General features: G+C 40.3%; 1 protein-coding gene across 2 annotated transcripts in view; it reads right to left on the bottom strand.

Annotated features, from left to right (window-relative positions):
* The window catches only part of KBTBD3 (kelch repeat and BTB domain containing 3), a 35,917-nt gene extending 25,009 nt beyond the window's left edge, over window positions 1–10,908 (bottom strand). For both annotated transcript variants that reach the window (XM_042904058.1, XM_042904059.1), the window contains exon 1: window positions 10,634–10,908. The gene's annotated coding sequence lies outside the window, so the exon portion shown is untranslated. The remainder of the gene's footprint in view (window positions 1–10,633) is intronic.
* Between the last annotated feature and the right edge of the window lie 32 nt (window positions 10,909–10,940).

The following is a 10,940-nucleotide window of genomic DNA, read 5'->3' on the forward strand; positions in this document are numbered from 1 at the left end:
AAATACTAACAGAATGGACAGAAATAAACAGTATTAAAATAATAATTGGTGACTTTAACATTCCACTGAATAATGGATAGATCATCCGAACAGAGAATCAGTAGATTTAAACAACACTATAGACCAAAAGGACCTAAGTGACAGATACACAGAGTATTTTCTAGGATAGGGCAAATGTTAGGCCATAATACAAATCTTAGCAAATTTAAGAAGACAGAAATTACACTATGTTTTCCAGCAATGATCATATGAAAGCAGGTATCAGTAATGGGAAAAAAAGGAAAATTAGCAAATAAATGAAAATTAAACACAGTTCTGAACAACCAAGGCATGAGAGAAGAAATTAAAAGGAAAATAAAAGAATATCATGAAATGAAAATACAGCATACCAAAACTTACGGGATGTAGCAAAAGCAGTTCTGAGAGCATAATTTATAGCAATAAATACAATACCATGAAAAAGACCCCAAATAAACAGCCTAATTTTACATCCCAAAGAATGAGGAATAACAAAATAAGTCCAAAATTAACAGAACTAAGGACATAATAAAAATTAGAGCAGAAAGAAATGAAATAGAAATCAAGAAAAGAACAGAAAAACTAACAAAAATAAGAGTTGGTTCTATGAAAATATGAACAAAATTGATAAACCTTTACCTAACTAAAGAGAGGTTGAGCACCCAAATAAAATTATAAATGAAGGAGGAGATATTATAAGTGATACAACAGAGATGCAAAGATTCATAAGAAACTACTATGTACTATTATACACAAATTAAAATCTCAAAAGAAATAGATAAATTCATAGAAATATACAACCTACCAAGTCTGAATCATGAATAGAAAATCTGAACAAACTAATTACTGTAAGATGAATCAGTAACCAAAAACCTCCCAACAAAGGAAAGTCCAGGACCAAATGGATTCATGGGTGAATTTTACCAGACATTTAAAAAGGAATCAATACCAATCCTTTTAGTATCCAAAATGCTAAAGAGTAGGGAATACTTCTAAACACATTTTATAAGGCCACTATAAAAACAAGACAAACAAACCAAAAAACAAAACCCTACAGGCTAACATCTCTGATGACTACAGATGCAGAAAGTCTCAACAAAATAACTGGCAAACTGAATCCAACAGCACATTAAAAGGATAATAGACTACGATCAATCAGGATTCATCTCTACGATGCAAGGATGGTTTAACATATGCAAATCAATAAATGTAATAATTTACCACATTAATGGAAAGATAAAAATCATATCATCCTAACAGATGCAGGAAAAAAAAAAACATTACAAAATTCAACATCCATTCATGATAAAAAATTTCAATTAACTGGGGACAGAAGGAAAGTGAGCATAGAATTATCAATATACTAAAGGCCATATATGAGAAGTGCAGAGCTAACATCAAGGTCAATGGTAAGAGGGTGAAAGCTTTTCCTCTAATATCAGGACCAAGAGAAGGTTGTTCACTGTCACCACTATTCAACAAAGTACTAGAAGTTCTAGCTAGAGCAATCAGACAAGAAAAACAAATAAATGGAATCAGATTGGAAAGGAAAAAAAAAATTGTCTTTGTTTGCAGATGGCATTTTATATATAGAAAATCTTCAAGACTACACCAAAAAAAAATATATATATATCTATAGCAACTAATAAATGAATTGAGTAAAGTTGTAGGATACAAAATCAACATACAAAAATCAGTAGCATTTCTATACACTAACAAGTTAAAATTTAAAATAAAGAAAACGGGCGCCTGGGTCACTCAGCCGGTGAAGCATCCGACTTCGGCTCAGGTCATGATCTCATGTTCTGTGAGTTCGAGCCCTGCATCGGGCTCAGTGCTGACAGCTCAGAGCCTGGAGCCTGCTTTGGATTCTGTGTCTCCCTCTCTCACTTGTGCTCTCTCCCTCACTCAAAAATAAACATTAAAAAAAGCTAATAAAATAAAATAAAGCAATCTCATTTACGATAGAATCGAAAACAATAAAATACTTAGGAATAAACTTAACCAAGTAGGTCAGACTCATACACTTATACAGGACCATAAAACACTGATGAAAGAAATGAGAGAAGACGTAAATAAATGGAAAGAGATCCTATGTTCATGGATTGGAAGAATTGTTAATATGTCCACACTATTTAACCCCCTCTGTAGATTGAATGCAATCCCTCTCAAGATACCTAAGGCATTTTTCATAGAAACAGAAAAATTAATCCTAAAATTCATATGGAACTACCTACATAGCCAAAGTCATCCTCCAAAAAACAAAGTAATTCTGAGAAAGAAAAAGCTAGATGCATCACACTTCCTGATTTTAAACTGTATTATAAAGCTATACTGATAAAATCAGTAAGGCACTGGCATAAAAACAAACACATGGACTAATGGACAAGAATTGAGAGCCCAGAAGCAAATTCACACATACATTATCAACTATGATTTGACAAGAAGCCACGAATACTCAGTGGTGAAAAAATAGTTTCTTCAATAAATGGTTCTGGGAAAATTCAATATTCACAAAAGATAGATTCGCAAAACAATGGAACTAGACCCCTAACTTGCACCACTCACAAAAATTAAATCAGTTAAAGACTTAAATGTGAGACCAGAAACCATAAAACTCCTGAAAGAGGGGGCGCCTGGGTGGCTCAGGTCAGGCTCTGGTTAAGCGTCCGACTTGGGCTCAGGACATGAACTCACGGTTTGTGAGTTCGAGCCCCATGTGGGGCTCTGTGCTGACAGCTCAGAGCCTGGAGCCTCCTTCAGATTCTGTGTCTCCCTTTCTCTCTGCCCCTCCCCCACTCATGGTCTGTCTCTCTCTGTCTCAGAAATAAATAAACATTAAAAAAAATTAAAAAAACAAAAAAAACAAAACAAAAAAAACTCCTGAAAGAAAACTAGGGAAAAAGCTCCTTGACATTGGTAATAGCAGGGACTGTTTGGATAGGACACGTAAGGCACAAGCAATAACAACAACAAAAAAAAACAAGTGAAACCACACCAAACTGCGAAACTTCTGCACAGTAAAAGAAGTGATCAACCAAATGAAAAGGCAACCTACAGACTGGGAGAACATATTCTCAGCCTGCACATCTGACAGAGTGTTAATATCCAAAAAATATAAGGAACTTATAGAATTCAATAGCACAAAAACCTCCAAATAATCCAATTAAAAATGGGCAAGGAATGTGAACAGACCTTTTTCCAAAGTCACTCAAATGGCTCACAGATACATGAAGTGGTGTTCAATGTCACTAATCATCAGGAAGGTGCTAATCAAAATCCCGAGATACAAACTCACACTTGTCAGTATGGCCTTTGTCAAAAAGATAAGAAATAACAAGTGCTATTGAGGATATGGAGAAAAGGGAATCTTGTATACTTGTGGTGGGTATGTGAATCGGTGCAACCAATATAGTAGAAAACAGTAAGGAGATTCCTCACAATTTTAGAATAGAACTACTATGTGATCTAATTCAACTTCTAGGTATATATCGAAAGGAAACTAAATCGCTCTCCTGAAGAGGTATCTGCACCCCACTGCAGCATTATTCACAGTAACCAAGACAAGGAAACAAATGTCTGTGGATTGATGAGTGGATAAATAAAACGTGAGGTACACACACACACAGAAATATTAGCCCTAAAAAAGAAGGAATTCTGCCATTTGTGACAGCACAAATGGACCTTGAGGGCATTATGCTAAGTGAAATAATAAAGACAAATACTGTATAATGTTACTTGTATGTGGAATGTTGAAAAAAAAAAAAAAACTCATGGAAACTGAGAACACGTTGTTTGCCAGAGGGAGTGGGGGGCAGGGGAACTGAGTGAAGGAGGTGAAAATATACAAATTTCCAGCTATAAAAGAAAGAAGTTTTGGAGATCTAATGTACAGCATTTTGACTACAGGTAACAACGCCGTATTCTGTATTTGAAAGTTGTTATGAAAGTAAATCTTAAAAGCTTCAGAAGAAGGAAATTCTAATTATGTGAGGTGATGGATGTTAACTGAACTTATTGTGGTATTCATTTCATAATATATACAAATATCAAACTATCATGTTGTACACCTAAAACTAGTACAATGTTATGTATCAATTATATCTCAATAAAAGTGGGGGGAGGAACTAAACATACACTATATTATCCATAGATCTGGGCATTTATCCTAGAGAAATACAAATCTGCATATGGCTTTTCATAGCAGCTTTACATGTATGGTCAAAAACTATAAATATCCAAAGTGTTGCCCAGTATATGCATGAGTATATAAACTGTGGTACGTCCATCTCATGGAATGTATTAAAAAGAAACAAACGACTGACATACATTAACAACTTAGATGAACTGCAAGAGCATTATGATGAGTGTACAAAGGCAATCTCACAAGGTCACATACTGTATGATTCTATTTCTGTAATATTCTTGACATGAAAAATTATATAGAAAACAGATTAGTGGTTTCCAGGGACTGAGGACTCTAGTGTGGGTGGGAGGGTGGGTTAACACAAGGGAGAGTTTTATCGTGATTTGAAATAATCTGTAACTTGATTAGTTACAGGAATGTACCCATGTGAAAAAAATGACATCAAACTGCACACAAACTGTGGCCCAATGTCAAATTCCTGATTTTGATATTGGACAATAATTATGTAAGATGTAGCCATGGGGAAAACTGGGTGAAGGGTACATGAGATTGCTTTATACTATTTTTAAAACTTTATGTATATGTGATTATTTCAAAACAAAATTTAAAAGACAAAAATTCAATTTAGAAACCATTTTAATATCCCAGTTTTCTTCTTGTTCAAAACACTTAAAAAAATGCCAAGGAAAAATCATTTTATTTTTTGGTATAAGTACTTAGTTTTTCAAAAAAAATTGAATGTAAAACAAAAAAGCTAAAAGGTACCCAAACTTAAGACTTTCAAAATGATAAAAACTGTATTTCTGCATAATGACATGTCTTGAGAAAATAAATTTAAGAAACCCCAACCACAAACATTAACTTTATTATCATTAAAAACATGTATTTAATTTGGCTCTTGTGTTGGATTAAGTCACTTATTGAGGTTTATTGGTCATAAACAAGAACTGAACCCAATGATGGAAGTATAGTAATGATTATTTCTGCACACGGTAACAAAAAGCAAACTTTAACAGAAATTTTGAAGTATTCCCCAATACACATTCTTAAATATATTAGAGTCATACAGGTATCCACTTTCATGAAGCTGTTAAAAGATAAACCCTGCCGTTAAATTCAATCCAGAATGAAAAATCCAAGAAGCTGAAATCTTCATGTCTTAAATTTGGTTGGAGTAAATCTGTACTTGCAGTCCTACTGCATTTTGCAAACAACAAAGAGCCGCAGGATTTAGAGCTGCAAGAACAGGGTCCTAAATGGCCCATCGCTATTCTAGTAACCTCTGTTGAGGCTCTCTGAGGCATTAGCTTCCTCATGTGCAAAGCGGACACCCTAATTACATTGTATTGTTGTAAATTATATCATTAAAATTAATATTGTCATGGGCATATCAATATTAATGGTTAAACTCAGTAATAACATGTACTTAGTAACATTATTAATTGTAAAACAATTCTTGGTAAAAGATCTGTAAGGCAACTTTTTTCTTCAAATATTCTGCAAATTCAGTATGACATTTCACTAATTTTAAGACACACGTTTTTTCACACTCAACATATCTGAAAATGACAGGTATCTTATAATTGCTTTTGGTCAGGTAGCAGTCATGACACCGGTCATTACATATGTATGTGCATCAAAATGTGGAAAATGGGTATTGGTGATTTAAAAGAAAACTCTGGAGATAACAATGGATACTCGTTTAGGAAATGATGCATCGGGGGGTTCAGTCGTGACTTCGGCTCAGGTCATGATCTGACGGTTTGTGGGTTCAAGCCCAGCATTGAACTCTGTGCTGACAGCTCAGAGCCTGTATGGAGCCTGCTTCAGATTCTGTATCTCCCTCTCTCTCTGTTCCTCCCCTGCTCACACTCTGTCTCTCTCTCAAAAATAAACATTAAAATTTTTTTTGTTATTAAAAAAAAGAAATGATGTGTCACTAATATTCTTGGATTACAGAGACTGACCTTATATAGAAAAACATGGACATTGAGATTCTGAGTTGAAAGTGAATTATAAGCACTGTACTCTGAATATGACAAAGTTTTACAAGCCTCTCAGCTAATTTTGCTTTTTATGTGTGTAAGAGGGTGATACGTGATTTTTTAAAAGGGCTTTCCGTAAGTACGAAAAGCTCGACACGATAAAGAGTTGTGTCGGAGTTAAAAATGGCACCGTTTTCTTTCTCAGTGGCACGTAAAACAGTGGTGTATTTTATAAGACTGCATCTCAAGTTCAACAAACTAGTCTGTGCTCAAAACATTGAGTCAATTTTTAAAACTATTCTCGTTATTTCCTTTAATGTCTTCCACTAAAGTTTGATTTAAATAGTTAAATTAATAAAAGTACAAGAATCAAGTGTGATAAGACCTTGATAGAAAGTAGTGACAAGAATAGCATGTGCCATTTGATGGGAGCGCAGTATGAAAAGAAAGCTGTGCTGTGTGTGCTGTGACTGACCTGGGTGGGCCCTTTCTGTTTGGCCTTCCGGTGATCGAATTTGGTCCCCGGAGTTTCAAAACAGAACGTGATTGGTGGCATCTTCTCATACGCACTTACGACAGAGTGCTAACTGTATGCCAGGTACAGAGGTAGACACTAAAGAAAGCATGGAGAACAGAGGCAGTCGTGACCCTGGCTTTCCCCGGTGGTCACTATGTAATGAGAAAGACTGACAAATTATCCATCGTTATCCATACTGTGAAGAAAGAGCTGGGAAAAGGGAATAAAAACGAACAGTGGGGAATATTCAACTTCAGATAGTAATGGTGGTGACACTTCCATAGTGCTTCCTCTGTGTATTCTGTCCTACATGCTTCAGAGACTCTTTAATCTTGAGAAGAACGGTATAACATAGATTCTGCTATTGTCCCCACTTTACAGGGAGGGGGACAATTTGCTCAAGGTCATACAGCAAGCAAGCGTGGACCTGGACCCAGATGGTCTGGCTCCAGAGCTTTTGCTCCCGTCCACTACTGTGTCAGGGTGTGCCTTTCTGAGAAGGTGTCATTTAAGGTAAGGGGTTGGTGGGAGAAATCATGTAGAAAGGCCTAAAGTGGGAAGGGGTCCTTCAGTTTTAGGAAACGAAAGGAGGCCAGCATCACTGGAACCGTTTGACAAGAGCAAGAATGTTGCGGAGGCCAGTGCCACCTCACGCGGGTCCTGTGGGCCAGAAGGAGCAGGGATTTCACCCTAAGTGCTGTTGGAACAAAGGGAGACTTTGCGGGGGACAGTGACATGATTTGATTTACTTTTTAAAGTATCTTCCTGGTTGCTGTAAGAAGAATTAAAAGAAAAAGGGCAATAGAATTCACGTCATTCATTTATTCAAATATTAGAAAGTTTACAGAGCAGCTACTATTTTGGCAAGCGCTATTCTAGAAACTGGGCATACAGCCAGAAACAACGGACACCGGGTCCTCCACTCTGCGGTACACTTTAGAGCGGTGCGCGCCCACAACCTACCCCCTCTGCTGCGTCAACACTTTCTCCAATTCTGTTGGACAGGTTCCATCAGTGGACACATTTTAGTACCTCCCACTTTACACATCAAGCAAACAAAAATCTGTCCTTTGAACCTGTATTACCCTCTCGTTACCATCCCATTTTTCTACTCCGCGACCCAGAAACAGTCCGCAGTAGCTTTACGTCCAACTGCTGTGGGAGTCCACTGCCATCGCTTCCTCTCTTTTCACCCTGGCACCTGACTGAGGCAGTATCACCACGCTGCCGCCAGCTATGCTAAATTCTCTCTCCCCATTTTAGGTAACTTCTCAGGAGTATTCGCGTTGCTAACTAGTCCCCCTTCTGGAAACACGCATCTCTAGTGTCTGCGGCACGTCACTCTGCAGGCTTTCTATCTTGCTGGTCTCCTTCCTTCCCTGTCTAGTCAGGAGCACGGACAGCACAGTGATTAACTCGGAGCCAAGGAGTGCTTATGACCGGGAGGACACAGGAAACAACGTTCCCTTCTCCTGCAGGCTCGAAAACTAGTCGGTACTGCAGGTGAGACATGATGGCAGGTTAGACCACAGTGTTAACAATGGAGATAGAAAAAAATGGATTTTAGCTCTATTTTGGAAGTAGAATCAGTAGAACATAGAATCGATTGGACATGAAAATTGAGGGAAAAGAAAAATCGAGGTTTCTTTCTTGAGTAACTGGTAGAATCATGGAGTTATTTACTAAAGTTTTGAAAAGTTAAGTTTTACAATGTAATAAAGTTTAAGTGGTGACTCAGTAAAAAGCTAAATGCACATTATTCACTCAAAAATCACTGAACCTTAGAGATGATTTCATTTGATACCTTTCCACTGAAATTGATCCTTGGAAGAGGTTATGTTATTTACCCAAAGTCACACGGAGAACTGGTGCCAGAAGTGGGAAAAGAACACAGTTTTCTTAGGATCCCAATAAGAAGGCACAGATCAAGATCTGGCAAGATGACTATTACTCACAAATTTGCTGAACCTCTAATATTTTAGTCTTCTTTCCCCCCTGACCAATGCAATAAAGATATTGTAACAAAATGTTTGGGTTTACTGAATAGAGTTAGGCACATTCATATTTCCTTAAGATAAAAATGAGGGAAATAAAGGTAGACCGAATATAAATGCCAATGTTCGCTTATAAACGGAGTAAACTCTATTGTAAAGGTTGATCAAAACATTTACTTATGTATACTATTTGTAGGAGGCAAGGTATGCATTAAATTCCCTCTCAAGTAGCTTACATCCTAATTTGTAAGATAACACACATAAATAATTCAGGATAATAGATATTATAAGGTAGTGCTAGAGGAGGTGCCAAATTAATTAGTTAAAAACAAACAAAAACATACTCTGGGGTAGTCCTTAAGAAAAGGCAAGGTTTGCCCTCAGCCTTGAATAAGTAATAATTTACAAAGCACACAGGGAAGGGGATTCCTTTAAAGAAACCTATAAAGAGTGCCCAGGCTAGGACCAGGCTTGGGAATGAGGCAGGGGGTGGGGAGAGTGAGCTGTTGAGATCTGGGGTACAGAGAGATTCTCTGAGGACATCTGAGCCAAGACCTGAATGATACAGGGGAATGAATGTGATGACGGGAGGAGAGAATATTCTAGGCAGAGAGAGCAAGTATGAATAAGCACATGATCTGTCTGTATATTAGGCTCTATAGATGAATATACAGAGCTTAGTTCCGTGGTAAAAGAATCGACTATGCCTTCCTTAACCTGAATTTACCTAATTCCACAGATCCCCTTTCTGATCTCAGATTCTCCATCAGTAACAATAATCACTACTGCACAGAACATGTGACCATGTACCTAGAAGTGTTTTAGAAACAGAAAACAGGGTGAAATTTTGTAAAAATCAGTTGAAAAAGACAAGAACGGAGAAGGTATCATAGGATGCTTAGATACATAAAGTTAAAAGCGGAGAAAGGAGTTATGATCATTGGTGATAGTTGTATTAGCAGACACCTTATGCTTTGCACACCTTTACGTGTCACTTACTGCGGATTTTTTGTACATGCTTTATGTGCTTTGCCAGATTGTAAGCTCTCTGCAGGTAGTAAGCGGATCTCAAACACGGCACCTGACACAGGCTTTTGGTCAGTACTACCCAAGCTGATATATCAAGCCAGTAATTTATTTTACATCCCTTTGAGGATGAGTGTGTTGTCTGTTCAAAATCCCACCTACTTGCAAAGGACTGGAAAGGGCTCACGATATCAGGAAAAGTTAACGGAAACAAGTATAGAAAACAACAGAATAGAAGCCACCTAGAAGAGGATGGAAAGAATCCTTAGGTAACTGCGAATTACGACTGCCGGCCCTCCATCAGCCGACAAAGGAAGGAGGGACCCGGCCAAATCTCGGAGGACAGCATTCAGTGTACCGCAAAGTTGGGCTCTGACATTCATCCGCAGAGGCCAACTTTCCGCTGGGCCAATACCCGCAAGGGGCTCTGGTCACGAGGACTCTCGCAGAAGCGTCACCTAGAGTCTCCCCGGGGCAGGTGCGGGCGCAGAGGCATCGATCTGAACCTCGGCCGCCCTGGAAGGAAGGCTGCTGGGGCTCTAACTCGGTGCCGACGCTCCTGCAGAGCAGGGCGGCCGGCGCCGCGATACCGCAGGTGCCCCGTCCCCAGGGCTCTGGGCAGGGCCGGCCGTCCCCGCCCGGCCGCACTCAGGGGTCGGAGGGGCCGCTCGGCCGGCGCGGGACACAGTGAGGGTCGGCGGGGCCGCCTGGCGCGGGGCACAGGGCCGCAGCCCCCCTCCCGCCGCGGGGCCCGGGGCGGCGAGCAAGGCAGCCCGGGGGCACCGTGCGGCGCTCTCTCCGCCGCGGAAAGCCCGGCCGCCCGCCCGGCCGCGCACACGGAGGGTTGACAGGGGCGGCTGGAGCCCGGGGGATCCCCTCCTTCGCGGGGCCCCCAGAACGAGGCGCTGCCATCCCACTCCTCCCTCAGACCCCAGAGCTCACCCACCTGCAACTGCAGTCTCCGAAGTCTCCACCCTAGTCTCGCTGCCGCCACAGGCCTCACTGCGATTGGCCTGAACCGTTGTCCTGTTAGCGCTTCTCCGAGTGTGAGTGGCGCAACCAGGGGCTCTCGGCCTTGGTCCCTCCCTACGCTCCCTGAGGCCCCGCCCCGCGTGACGTCACGCGCTGCCGCAGAGCGCAGAGGCGGGCCTGCGTCTCCGCCCCTAGCTGTTCTCTCCAGGAGACGGCGGCGCGGCCGGGAAAAAGCGAAAGCCCCCTGGTGGGCGGGGCTGCGCGCGCACGTCGGCGGTGCC

The sequence above is a fragment of the Panthera leo genome, chromosome D1 (genome assembly GCF_018350215.1).
Source record: "Panthera leo isolate Ple1 chromosome D1, P.leo_Ple1_pat1.1, whole genome shotgun sequence".
Lineage (NCBI taxonomy): Eukaryota > Metazoa > Chordata > Mammalia > Carnivora > Felidae > Panthera > Panthera leo.